This window comes from Pelobates fuscus, chromosome 3, assembly GCF_036172605.1.
Source record: "Pelobates fuscus isolate aPelFus1 chromosome 3, aPelFus1.pri, whole genome shotgun sequence".
In the NCBI taxonomy this organism is placed as follows: domain Eukaryota; kingdom Metazoa; phylum Chordata; class Amphibia; order Anura; family Pelobatidae; genus Pelobates; species Pelobates fuscus.
Genome location: NC_086319.1, coordinates 261,805,125 through 261,820,340, shown reverse-complemented (window position 1 = coordinate 261,820,340; position 15,216 = coordinate 261,805,125). Strand labels below are relative to the sequence as shown.

The following is a 15,216-nucleotide window of genomic DNA, read 5'->3' as shown; positions in this document are numbered from 1 at the left end:
TTAACCCTTTTCCCCTTTCCAGAGCCGGGCGGGAGGGGGTCCCTGAGGGTGGGGGCACCCTCAGGGCACTCTAGTGCCAGGAAAACGAGTATGCTTTCCTGGCACTAGAGTGGTCCTTTAATGTTGTGAGGTACTGATTCACTAAACAACAACTGGGTTATTCACTGAAGTCTGGAAATCAAAGTCAATCCAAATAAGCATTTCACATTTGGGTCAAAGTAGCAGAACTGCCTAGGTTCTGCACAAGTGCCTACAGTTTGAAAGGCTCTGTGAATCCACTGTGAATTCCAAACAATTCCCACTTTAGTGAATATTTCTAATACGTAAAAAAGAGCTGATTTGGACAAGAGATTATGAGATAAAAAGAAGGGAGAATTTTTACCTCATTGTTAAAAGGTTATTCTAACTTTAGAAATACAAAGATGTATTTATAAACATGGCATTATGTGTAACGCTAATTTCTGGGAATAACAATTCAAGGTAGACCAATAAGTAGGAACATCCATTTTATATTGTTACTGCTCCATTTTTAGAATTCTGCTACTGAATGTAAGTTTAGACTTAACTAAGTCAGATGTACTCTGGTGAACTCTTGACCTTGCTGCATACATTGCATATACACCAAATTTACCCTTTAGAACAAGATGCAGACTAGAGAAAAGTTCTGTTGTATACACAACAAATCCATCATATACATAAATGGCTATATATTTAATCCAAGCTATAAACTAAGTAAGATCCATAGTTAAAAAAACATGCACCCAGAAAATGCATTTCTCCGCAATGGTGCTGCGGTATAGACCAAACTTTATAAAAATACAGATTAAGGAACTGCACACACACAAATACAGTTTTACATTTAAAATCACCTTTCTCAGCAAACAAATATGAGGATTCAGTTCAACCATATGGTCATATTGTGTTAAACCCACCACTACGCCACAGTATCCCAATATCAGTGGGTCCTACACTAATTCCAACATGGGAGGCAAATTAAATAGTGCTAGTGCTAAATGAGCTAAATTATATTTAAATAATCTGTTGTAAAAGCATTGGGAATATATACAATGCAAATGTATGTGATAAAAACACAATTAAAAAAAACAGTGTAAAACATAAACAAAAGGGATAGTGCTTTGATGTATATACTCACAATGCATATCATATATCCAAAACCTCCTGAAATTTATATTTTCCTGTAGTCAGCTTGAAAGGGGAATCTGATGCCGAGGGCAGAGGGTCTCAACCTAAAATTAATTTGGTCTTTACTCCAAACATACATAGTAAAAAAAAAAAAAAAACTAAGATACAGACTAGAGCAGGGGTAGGCAATCTTCAGAATTTCAGAGGTTGTGGACTACATCTTCCATAATGCTCCTACAGCCTTGATGCAGGCAAAGCATCAGGCGAGATGTAGTTCACAACATCTGGAGTGCTGAAGGTTGCACTAGAGAATTAACCTCCAGGATGAAAGGGATATACACTGTCTATCCACACACTGAATACAGAAAAGATGAAAGTCCTATTGTGTAACAAAAAAAACAAACAAAAAATACCAATAAAACATTTATCTTTATTATCAAACTCTTCTATTAATCTTTATAGCTAGCTATGCAGTGGTGCTAGTGGCAGTATTCTCTACTAAAATAGTATACACATGGTTTTATTTACTAAACATAGAAATGTAATTAATTGTAGACTGGATTGAAATATTAAGACCAAAATATCTGATTTTTAATATTTCTCCAAGACACTATAATCACAGTTTGCATCTTTTAAACTAAATTTACAACTTGGTTTATAATTCAGCACAATAAGGCTTTTGGTGAATAAGCTCCGTAGTGAAATTTGTGACACAACTTGTGTGGGAAATGATAAGGACCAGCCGTCAGCATTGAGGAAACTTTATTAGAATCACATCCGACGGCCGACGCTGCTATTTGTGTCTCATGCTATGAATGCAGTGCAGCTGTGATGCTAACAGCCAATATTATAACGTTGTGTATTACACACGGCTATGCTTTACATCTTATGGTTATTGATATTACACTGTACATCTCTGACACCCCATTTCCTCTTTTCACACCGTAGAGGAAATTTCGAAGATCATACCATTCCTACTAGGGAGGAGGAGAGAATGAATCTCCCATATTTTGTTGGCATTAAGAGAGACTGAGACAGATTGTTAGTACACTTTAAATATCCTATTTTCTAAATGTATGTTTTAACTGTTTTAACTGCAGACATTCTTTTTATATTTTGTTGCCATTTTTTGTAAACTATATTGCTGCTAATGCCATTAGGCTCATTACAAATACTAAAAATATATTTGACCATATTTATGTACCTACGAAAATTTACATATAAAAATTCCTGTCATCTCCTATTGCATATAAGAAAATTTGTATTGTAGGGATAATTGTTGGACAAAATATTAAAAATAATATTTTGTGGACATTATGATAAGATAATAATTTTATTAGTATTAAAAATATTAATAATTATTATTTACATTTTTGCTTTCATACTATTTCAGACCCTGTGTGAAATATTCCAACTGAAGGGTTGATGTACCGTTTCTAAAACTTTTAATTCCCGTAATGTTTTTTATAAAGGGTAATAAAATAAATTACAAATAAAATAATGTGTTAATTTATCTCCTAAGCAACCTTACAACCCATATAATATTTGCTTAAGTAAATCTTTCTTGCTCTCAACTCCCCTTTCCCCTGCAACCTGTTGTCTCAAATCCTAATCTTTACATGATTATTCAAGTGTGAATTCTTGGGAATTCAAAGCAAATTTCACATTTTTGGAATTGGAAACAAATCCAAGTGGGAAATGTTTTTAGTTCTGCTATTTAAACTGCAATTTGAAATTCAGTTGGAATTCCCAAGAATATATACTTTATTGAAGGCAGAGAGACTCTTTAATGATAGAAATACAGTATTCCTAACACTAAGGTGTTCCTTTAAACCAGTGCTCCCCAACCTTTTTATCGCCGCGGACCGGTAAACGTTTGATAATTTTTCCGTGGCCCGCTTGTTTTGATTTAATAAGACAAAAAAAAAACCAAACAGTCACATATATTAAAAAAACACGCAGACACATACATAGTCAGAAAATCACAAACACAGTCACATAAAGACATAGACTCAAAATTGTGTGTATGTGTGTGTGAGCGGTGCAGTGTGTATGTGAGGGTGGCAGTGTGTGTGAGAGTTGCAGTGTGTGTGGGGGGCAGTGTTTGTGGGGCAGTGTGTGTAGTGTGTGTATGGGGGCAATGTTTGTGGGTCAGTGTGTGCAGTGTGTCTATGGGGGCAGTGTTTGCAGGGCAGTGTGTGTAGTGTGTGTATGGGGGCAGTGTTTGTGGGGCAGTGTGTGTAGTGTGTGTATGGGGCAATGTGTGTAGTGTGTGTATGGGGCAGTGTTTGTGGGGCAGTGTGTGTATGGGGCAGTGTGTGTAGTGTGTTTATGCAGTGTGTGTAGTGTGTGTATGGGGCAGTGTGTTTATGGGGCAATGTGTGTAGTGTGTGTATGGGGCAGTGTTTGTGGGGCAGTGTGTGTAGTGTGTGCATGGGGGCAGTGTTTGTGGGGCAGTGTGTGTAGTCTGTGTATGGGGCAGTGTTTGTGGGGCAGTGTGTGTAGTGTGTTTATGGGGCAATGTGTGTAGTGTGTGTATGGGGCAGTGTTTGTGGGGCAGTGTGTGTAGTGTGTGCATGGGGGCAGTGTGTGTAGTCTGTGTATGGGGCAGTGTTTGTGGGGCAGTGTGTGTAGTCTGTGTATGGGGCAGTGTTTGTGGGGCAGTGTGTGTAGTGTGTTTATGGGGCAATGTGTGTAGTGTATGTGTGGGGGCAGTGTGTGTAGTGTGTGTATGGGGCAGTGTTTGTGGGGCAGTGTGTGTATGGGGGGTAAGGAGGGTAGGGAGGCTTTTTTTAAATTTATTTAATTAAAATTAATATATTCATGTCCCCCCTCCCTTCTTACCTTTACTGGGAGGAGGGGGGACATTTCTTAGTCCCTGGTGGTCCGGTGGGGATTCCCTGGTGGTCCGGTGGTGGTGAGGTTAACTCTAGCCCAGTTACAGGGCTAGAGTTCACTCTCGCGAGATTTGGAGCGTTGCCGTGGTTACCGCGGCAACGCTCCAAATCTCGCGAGAGGAGGACCCGGAGGAGCTGCAGGTAAGAGCTCCCGGGTCCTCTCTCACTCCCTCCCCTGCCGGCTGTCAGCAATGTGCCTGCAGACCGGGGAGGGAGATCTCTGATCTCCCCTCCGGTCCGCAGGCACATTGCAGGGCTGGCACTTGGGCAATGCCAGCCCTGCATTAGCCGGCAGGCTCGCACACCCCACACCCCTGGGCGGCCCGGTACCGTTTGATCCACGGACCGGTACCGGTCCGCGGCCCGGGGGTTGGGGAACACTGCTTTAAACAATCAGAGAAGGCATAGACATACAAATGTGTCAGGGCAGTACTTTTTATGTGCTTCCTTGAACATAAAGTAATAATGGCTATCCAGGAAAATATTGTGGAACTAGCAACCCATTATGTGTCCCCTCTCGGTGACTCACTGTAGTCTTTTTTTAGCTAGCAGTGTGACCAACAGCATTACATCGGTGTAGCCCAGGATACAGGTGCTCCTTGCTATGACAGTCATTTGATTCGCCTTGTCCTCTGCTCATTGTCAAAGAAGTCAGATGTAGTCATGTCCTGTTTCTAACCCCAATCGCTTAGTTTATCATTTTGCCTCATGTCTTGTCCTTTACTCTTACTGCTCCAGATTGGCCCTTCTCCCATTTGCCTCGGCTTCTGAAGACTGATCTTGTTATTTCTTACATCATGCCAGGTGTCCTTTTCAAGCCCCTAGTTCTCGACCTTGCTTGAAGCCACTGATTTTCTCATCAATTTTCTGCTCTTGGTCTCTATCTCTTCCTTCGTCTCTCTTGGTTTGACCAGCCTATGCCAACCTTGGGCACTGACGTTTGAGCGGCAAGTCACCTAGCATCAATTCCTGCTTCAACTAAATTCCTAAAAATATATTCCTATTGACACATAGCACAGGAAAGTCCTGCTAAATAAATACATATTACTATAACCATATAGGGGAATATATATATATATATATATATATATATATATATAAATAGAAATTATGCAGCAAAATACTAAAAGTTTCCCAGTCACTATGGAAATGCTCCTGCAGATTACTCAATTGTACCAGAATTGCTCTCTATAACTACTCTGTATAATACCTATAGTATAGAATATATCTATTGAATACAGTATATAATGAATACACCAACTATTCCATTCTTTAAGAGCATATATATCAGAGTAAAGTCCTATTTAAATATTACTAAACTTGGTACAGTAATGTTACTTCATCCTATAAATATATACTATATTAAATAACAACTAAATAAGTTGCATGTATATACAGTTAATCCATTTTATAAGTACATGTAGCGTAGGGGAATCTTAACGAAAACATGGTATAATCACCATTAAATCATTCCATTAACAAATATTGCTGATAAAAGCCTTACAGAAATATATATATAAATACAAACACACATTGATTAATGCATTCAACAGACATACATATAGCAGAAGAAAGCCAACTGAACAAATAATTTAGAATGATTAATCCATCCCATAAACACATTTTGCAGGAAATCCTATTAACTAATTTATATAAAGAGTAATTAAATCATTACGTAAGCATATGTGACTGACGATAGTATTAATGATGAAATTATATATACAATGACATATCCTTCCTAAAAGCATGCACATCATAGGAAAAAATCCTGCTGAGTAAATGATGTATACACCCATTAGTCAATCGATCTATCTTCACCTTATCAAATAATTCTCACAGTGCCAAATTAAGGCATTTACCATGTCACCACAACTTCAGTGAATATGTCACATACACTACAGATAGACTTAGATAAGCAGCCCTTCTTATAACGCTCCCTAAAATCTGTTCCTGACAGATGCCATGCCAGAACTGTCATAATATCATAGAATTTGCTTAACCTCTTGTCCTGAAGGAGTTAAAACCTAGTGCACCAGCATCGAAGTTGGCACCAACAAAACTTTCTTTAACTGTGTCTCCCAAGCCATTCTCACTCACCGCTCTGTAGTTGTAGTGCTTGTTCTGGAATGCTCAGAATAAGCCATAGCGACCTGTTTTATAAGCTGCTGCTGTGGGTGGATGTCTTGAGTCAGTGAGTCCACAGAATTCTATGAGGTCACTAATCTCCAGCCCCCCCATGGCTGAGGTAATACGCTCGCTCAGTCCCCAGGCAATTAATTTTTTTTTTTAGGTATTTATATTAATATTGTAGTTTCTCCTGTTGTTTCCTTTCTCTTTCTGCTAAATAGACGGAAACAGGGAAGTTTAACAGGAAAAAAAGCAGTTTCTTTATTAGCAGGGTGAGAGAAGGGAGCGAGATTGGCAACATTCGAAATATGTAAAAACACTGGAGAGTTTCAAAAAGAGGGAGATATAATTAGAGAGCTCTGTCCGTAGACTTTTAATCTAACATTTATAGCAATATTTTACAGAGTACAATACAAAAAAAATCCCGTATGAGTTATAATTGTAGAAGAAAAATACATTTAATGCATTTTTTTCTCTTCTTTAAAAGTTAGAAGTTATATAATAAAAACGTGCATTTAAAAGCATTCCTACACACTTTTAACTCAGTAGAGTGCTTTTTTAAAGTAGTCGATTAAACAAGTAGTGGATTGAAGCCCACGGGCAATTCAAATGGCAAAAGATAGCAAAAAATAGAAAAACTTTAGCAACATTTTTTACAGATCAGTTATTTTTGCCTAGATTTCGACATTTATGTGGAATACCCTCTTGTCCACACCCGAAATACAAAATCTGTAAAGTGGTATAAGTAAAACCTACACCTTAAGTGAAGCGCTTAATATAAAATAAATCTGTGTATAGGGGAAATTACCCCACGTTATCTTGTTAAAATCTTAGACTTGTGGTACATATTAAAGTATAAATAAACACAATATAGTGCAGATGGTATTTCAAATTGAACATAGTAAATTCTTGAAAAATAGGATCACTCATATTAAAAAAAAAAAAATATATATATATACACAATAAACAATACACAAGATCCAGCACACTCTCCTATCTACTAAACAGCAACTTCAATGTTGACAGATTTTATTAGTTTGTAAAAGTTTTTTTTAAAAACACCTTATCTAGGCAAAAAAAAATGGGGATTTAGTTACATTATATGATCATACATTGCATAAGCCTGCCACAACGTCAATGTACCCCATCTTTGGCAGGTCCTTCTCTCACAGTCTAATGTCTGCTCTTATGAGATTAACCACTTACTTGGGAAAAAATTCCATCTGAGGCTCTCTGCAGTACAAGGCTAAATAGGGACCTGAGATGAGGCACCTGTAACAGGGAGGGGTGCAAAACCAAGGAGTTGGCTAGACTCCCAAATATATATAGGAAACATGGGGGGATGGTTGCACTCACCTAAACATGCTTAAATGGGGTGCTGCTGGGGGCCATATTATACAATAAACAATACACAAGATGCATCGCACTCTCCTATCTACTAAACAGCAACCAATGTGTAGACAGTCAACAAAAAAAACTGTTTAAAAATTGAATAGGTATAGTGCTTGTGAAGGAATGCCATACGAAACGCCACTGGTTCAGTTCCCGAACGAAGACCACCCCAACACCTAATTAGAATGTGGAATACAAAGTATCCAGTGCAAAACCACAATGGAAACTATCAATAAAAGGCTTCCCTGGGTTGTCCTCTGAATGCAGGCCGTGGTACCTGGTCGTCGAGTGCCTGGAACATTTTTTCAGTTAGACACTCTTGCTGAACACCGGTGAATATGGAACTGTTGCCCGTTCAAGTTCCTGACCACCTATATGAACGAGGTTCGGAATATATAAACTGCCGAATGGGGGGAGCATTCGACACTTAAAAGCGTTCGCATATTGTGTATGGTTTTCATACAAAAACCCTCAAACTGAGACCGGCCGTTGCCACAATTTCTCTGGAACTATTATGGGCTTCTACCTAGTGGCCGGTCAAAACCATACCTCGATGGAAATTCCAAACCACCGAACCGATCGGAGTGCTTTTTGGATATGTTTTTTTTTTTTTTAAATTTTTATTTTTGCAGTGCGTATAATGGGTAGATGCAGGCCTGAGGTGCCCCGAGAGCAATCCTCAAGTTTTTCCACGCTAAACATGCGGGACAGATGATTTACAAGCACATTTTTATATTTTAGTTTGTAGGCAGGAAAATAACAGTAATGAGTAACAGTTGTGTACAGTAATAGCAAATAGTTAGATATCTAGACATGTGAATTAAATCATGAAACATTCAATAGGCAAGTTATAGGCTAGTGTAAGGGAGAGGCTTCGTTTGTTATATGTCTATATATCTTGCTGAAATGTTACTCGAGAAAGTAGAAGTAAAGTAAAAGTACACCACTGGTGGTTAGACTAGACAGTATAGTCGAGCATATTTTTTGGGACAGCATTACTTTCAGTAACCTTAACTATTGTCAAATAGGTAAAATAAGGGCATAGTGTGTAGTGTGCAATGTGGCAAGCGCCTGTACAGGTGACTGCGTTATGCAGGCGTTAGGTCTAATACCAGGTTCAGCCTATTCCCCTGAGCGTCAAGGGCAGAGTGCCACCCGGTGAGTCTCTGTCCATGTCTACACCCTTGGTCCGCCGTTGGGTCCCTCTCCAGGTGCTGATACGAGCCGCTTTCTGGACGCGTGGAGTCCTTTTTGGATATGTTAAGCAAACAGATCAGGGCTATCCGAGGATGTGACTACCGAGGGATTTCCATGGATTTTGGTGGTACTTTTGGGGTGTTTAAAAATTGTTATATTTTTCTGTACCTGGGAGATAATTGAGTTGTAAGTTTCCTGACTTAATTATCTCTCAGGCACAGGGGAGGAGCTTACTTTATGTATAAATTGTGAGTGCTTGCCTGCATTAAACAGATATACTCCCAGCATTCGGTCTTGACTAATGTGTGTGGTGGGGGGGGGGAGAGGCGGGGAGAGGCGATACCAGTGATATTTATCTTGGTGAATGTTGGAGCTACATTATTTTGGGAAAGGGAATCCGTGGTGGCGATATACTGGCGGTCTGCCAATTTGCTCACCTTTGTCAGAGCCTTAAAGTCCTGGCTCTGAGGTATGATAGTGTTGTGCCAAATTGTTGGGGACAGCACTAATCCCTATGAAGATTCGGCAGGTTACAATAGACTTTAAAATATTAATACAAATTGATTGTAGATTTAAATGTAAAGCATATAGTGTAAACATAAGTAATACAGTATAAAATAAAATAGTAAAAGTCCTGTATATAGCCAAAACGCGTTTCACTCTTGTAGAGTTTCTTCAGTCAGCTGTAGTTATGGTCCTTTGAATCTTCCATATTTAAGTCTCTATTAAATTCTCCCCTGGGGTTACACATGCAGACACTTGTCCAATCATAGTGGCTCCCAGTCACTCTGACCTCTCAGCTATTACATTCAGCTGTGGTGATCTATTGTAAATAATTCCCAAAATTGGCACCCTTTTTTAAGCAAAATTGAATTGGTGGTCTGTGTTGGTTGGCATAAGAATGCCCTCCGCTTTCCGTGGTTGTCACAAATAATGTTGCGAATGGCCGCGATCGCTATCCGTACCCACACACCCCTATTTAGCGTGCAGATACCTTCTTACGTAGGGGAGGAGGGGTCAGGCAACCATGGTGTAGGACCAGTGTCAGAATTACCAAACATGTGGTACATCGCCCCATCTCCCCTCCCACCACAGTAAGGCTCAGGAAATAGTGTGAGCCCCATATTAAGAGAGGGAAAGCGGAAGGGCAGAATGAATATAGTATGGGAAAAACGAAAGAAGAAGGGAGGAAACAAGTATAAATTAATGAAATGTAAAAAGAAATTACTAGAAACCTGAGTATATCATATATAGGATACATTCAACATAATATGTATCTATTATGAAAATTTACCAATAAAAACATATATTAATAAGAACATTTAAAATTTAAAGCATGTAAAGTACTGTAACACAGATGTTAAAACGCTTAAAGACAAAGAATATGCATGGTTAAATATAAAGGAAGAATTGGATTTAAATTGAATTAAAAAACAGTATTAATATATTAAATTATTAAAACAAGAATTTAAATGAAATGGCACAATTCGAAGTCTATATTCAAACCCTGGGGTTGTAGAGTGCCAAAATTGAATATCCACTTCATGTCGCTTTGTCCCATAACACATACATTCTGATTTCTACAGTCCTCCTAGACGAGGGTGACTAGCCCCTGAAACAATTACTTATTCTTTAATAACAATTTTTTTTATTTTTGTTACGTTTCTTTACTTTTCCTGGCTGGAATTTTTTTCCCCTGAGATTGTTAAAATATTCTCACAACAAAATATTTAAAATAAAGCACATTTTGTTTCACAAAATGAGGGTGAAATAGCTGAACTGGCAAAATTCTCCAAATCATCTATTGTCACATGTTTGCTATGTTAGTGTAAATTGTAATAAATTCTAAATTAGTTAGTTAGTTAGTGAACAAACCTCAAACTTGTGTCTAAACCTGTGTGTGTATTCAGTTATTTGTTCCGTACCCTTTCCAAAAGATCTTTATTTTACTTATCTCACATATTCTAGTTAGCCTTCCTTATATGTCTTTATTTTATTACTTCTCAATACTTCTGTAGTCAGTAAGCTTTACTCAACAAGGAACATTTCTGCAAATAAATAAAATATTTTTTCCCCAAGGTTACTCTTACACTGATCTCCCTAGAGCATTGGGATTATTGGAATAGTAGATCAGCAGGTGATGAGCCAAGACTGCTCATCTGTGTTTAGAGTATGATGTCTAATAGTCATCATTGTTTAGCATATGATGCCTGATAGTCAGTTGATATCTGGTTGAATTCGATATTGTCTTGGAAAATAGTTTTGAGTATCTACTGGGAGAAATGCGACATATAAGAAATTGAATTGTTATTAGATCATGATTTCATTTTATCCAACATTTTTCCATGGAAAATTGCAAACTGATCATGAAATGTTTTGCTATTTTAAACTTGCGTTCAATAGGGGTGTGGAGTCTGGTGTTAAGCAATCTGCTGGGAAAGAGCAGTGTCAGTATTACCCGATATTATTTGGAATTTGACAATGAATATGATGCAAAATACAGGATATCCTTAATACTTAAAATTATTATTCTAGAAAATCTTTGACTTTGTACTTTGAGCTGTTTCAATTTTTTTACTTTATCTGTTTAACCCCTTAAGGACCAAACTTCTGGAATAAAAGGGAATCATGACGTGTCACACATGTCATGTGTCCTTAAGGGGTTAATAAATTCAATCCAAACATGTGGTATCATTAAAATAATAATCTAGCATGTGAATCCTGGAACCCTGAAATACTGGAGACATTAATACTTATGTATTCCATGAAATTTAACAGATGCTAAAATAGACTAGCGAAAATTTTAAAAAAGACATTATGCAATCTGAGGCATTATGGCCTTATACAGCGCTCAGGCAGCTAAAGTCTCCCATGGAAGGTTCCTATCAACACCCTTCTCTATCACAAATGGCACGCGCCAGGGTTGCCCTCTGTAACCCCTCTTATACATATTGTCCATTGAGCCCTTTGTATGTAAAATTCACACCCATCCTCTCATCAAAGGCATCCCCATACATGGTAAGGAATACAGTTTAGCACTATTCGTGGACAACTTATTCATGATCCTCAGGGTTCTCATCCACCTTTACTAGATCTCCTGCAACAGTTTGGGAACGTCTCCCACTACTGTTTGAATCAGGACAAAACCCAAGCCCTTCCCATCAATCTACCCCTAGACCTTACTAACTTCCTACGCTCTTATTATTCCTTTGATTGGAGATCAACTTACCTTATGTACTTAGGAGTTAAAACTGCACCCACAATACCTGACATATTTAAACAAGACTATAACCCTCTACTAGCATTATGCAAAAATCAAACTAATAAATTGAGACATCTAACTCTCTTGGCTTGGAAGGGCTAACGACTATAAGATGATGATCCTTCCCCGCATTCTGTATATCTTTAGGATGTTACCCATTGGGCTCACATTACAATATTGTAAATCCTTGCAAAAGCTGTGTACTTGCTTTTATCTGGGAAGAGAAAAGACCCCAGGTGTCCACATCCCTCTTACAGGCAGCACTGCGGCTTGGGAGTGTGGGACTGCCGAATATTTGGTTGTATTATAAAGCTGCAATATTATCAGCTGGCATCACTATGCACACACTGCCTGATGTGATTCAATGGGTGGAAAGAAATGGAGAAGGCGCAATTTACAGACCAGCCACTCATAGACTATATGTGGTCACGAAACATCTTAGGATCTTAGGAAGACCCGATTTGTTCCCAACCACTCAGATAACTTTGACAATCTGGGATGACTTTCTCTTGGCCATGGGTTACAAAGCCAAATTCCACGCCAAATCCCCCCTATCAGCTTTAAGGGCGATATCACCGGATATACCTCTCAAGTACTGGCTTGCAGCAGGTGTGACACAAATTTTCCAACTCATAGGAGATCGTGCGGTTAATGCATTCCCAGTGCTACAGACACAATGGCGGATACCTAACAATGCAGTTTTCTCTTACTTGCATTTAAAATGCATTTTGAATACCCACTCTGCATCACTACACCCTACACCACATCCCAGTTATGTTACCCCCCAGATACTTATAGAGAGATGTTGGTCTTCGCCTACTAAACCAAAATCCCATATGCTTTGCTATAGATCCTGGCAGGAGCTCTCGCCGTCCAAGCTCCAACAATGCCGAATGCAGTAGGAATTGGATTGTGACATGGCCCTGACAAAGTCGGATTGGCTACATGCCCTTAATGACCTATCCCGATGGACAAAATGGTTCTCTCACATAGAGGCACACAGGAAACTCCTATATCGTTGGTAATTGACCCCCCAACCGACTTGCACATATGTTCCCTAACTCATCTGCATTGTGTTGGAGGTGCGCTTCGAACAGCGACACCTTTATACATAAATGGTGGTCTTGTGGCAGCATCCAATCATTCTGGCAAATGGTCAGCTCTGTCCTGGACAACTTAGACGTACCCGCCTTCACGTTGACGGCATCTACATGCCTAATGCTGTTATTTCCACAATCCTTGTCATATGGCCAGAAGCAATTGACTGCTCTTGTGATATTGGCAGCACGTAATTTCATTGCAACCCATTGGAAATCTCCAAAATGCCCTTCCTTGTCCCACCTAATTGACAAGAGATCCTAATTTTACACATACGAGCGCATGGCGCTCACCTCTAGCAAGAAAACACAAATGTTTAATGATGCCTGGAAAGCATGGGAGAGGAAATATGGTCGGGGTGTAGTTGGCAGCAAGACTGGCACAGCATGTTAACCCTAGGTCCTCCCTGCCTGCCCAGCCAGGTCTCATTGTCATACTCTAGACGCCGGTATATCTGAGCTTTTCTAGAATTTCACTGCAATGATAGTACAGTTGACTGTCTGCAGGCACCACCGGCAACGCTACTTGGCAACGATAGACATCATCTAGCTTAACATACTCTCCAACCCCAATCATTGTATATTTTTGTAACTTTTAGCCCATCCTTGTTTTCCCTGTTTTCACTGCTTTCCCTGTATATTTCTTAGGGCAAGTACCCTGTTCATTAACAATGCATGTTGTACAGATACTTGGCAGAAGACAGTTCCCTTATACCAATTATTTCTTGCACTCACTGTTTACGCTAATGACAGAAGGTAACACACTCCCTATCAGGCTCTTATGCCAACCTATGATTGTTATTACAAATGTTCCTTTGTATGACTCGGGTTCTGTCTCCATAAAGGGTTCAGGTAGACGGATTCCAAACTATGAGGTGTACATGTACGCAAATGAGTGAAACTATTGTTGATGTATGATGTCCACAAATGCTTATGTGCTGTCAAGTATATTTTCATGGAAATATTGTACCCCATTAACCTAGCCCCCTTCTTACTTTTGTACCCACATTCTCTTTTATAATTGAAAATCAATAAAACTACACATTTTAAAAAATACATTATGACTTATCCAGTAAACAGTGTATTCTAGTGACATGAGAATTGCATTGCCACCTTTAAGTCAAACTAGTACAGGGGAATTTCCAATTGAGCCAAATTGTGTATTGTTTTCCAAATGTATTTTGAGCTGAATTTTGCAACTTGGATCTCAAGGAAAATGTCTATGACAAATTACAACAATTCACAAAGTAAATCAAATAACATTTTGTGTTTGTAAAAAATCAATAAATGAAGTAAAACAGGATAGGAATGAGAGGCTAAGGTAAGAGGATAGGAGAAGTTCAAATACATCTTGGTAGAAATGAAATATTTAAACAGAGCAAGCTGACAAAAAATAAATATATAAATAAATAAGACGGTTGGTTGTAATTGTATTCTGGGATCCTATTGTCTTTAGGATCCCATCTCATGGGACAAAGATCACTGGTCTAATAAAAGTGAAAGTAGAACATGTGAATGTTGCTTATTGTCACCCCTTTAATAAAAAAAATTATAACGTTTGTGTTGGTTGGAGCCATGGATATTGTTAAAGAGTTAATGGTAAGCCACACTATGCAAACTTATAAACCCATGATAAATCAATTGCCTAACAATGATCTAGTGGAAGATTCTCCCTCCATATATTTCCTATTCTCTGGCTATCTATTCGATTCAAAGAATCATGGGGTTTTTAGTTCAGTAACATATTGAAGGCCAGAGTTTGGAAAACCCTGACCTAGTGCGTTCTCTTCTGTGCTCCTGGCTTTGAAGCAGGTCTTGCAGTCAGATCTACCGAAGGTAGTTAACACAAATCCAAAAAATATGTCCAACGTGAGCATGGAAGAACTGTCAATGACAAGACAAGAACACAAAGTCTAGTCTAGTACATCATTGCAGCAACCGGGATGATTCATGAAGTTGGAATTAGGGCAGAATGTAGGCTGGTGCAGGTAACAAGAAAAACACAATAATGAGCATCAAACAGCATAACATACCAATTATCTGAAATGTAGCTTGGAATAAGCATCAGATTACATTGGAGACATAAAGGACAGTGCTCTAG

The 15,216-nt window shown here is 38.7% G+C and overlaps 1 protein-coding gene across 1 annotated transcript in view; it reads right to left on the bottom strand.

Annotated features, from left to right (window-relative positions):
- Window positions 1-6,197, bottom strand: part of PLAT (plasminogen activator, tissue type) — a 32,487-nt gene extending 26,290 nt beyond the window's left edge. The window contains exon 1 of the mRNA XM_063448439.1: window positions 6,138-6,197. The gene's annotated coding sequence lies outside the window, so the exon portion shown is untranslated. The remainder of the gene's footprint in view (window positions 1-6,137) is intronic.
- Between the last annotated feature and the right edge of the window lie 9,019 nt (window positions 6,198-15,216).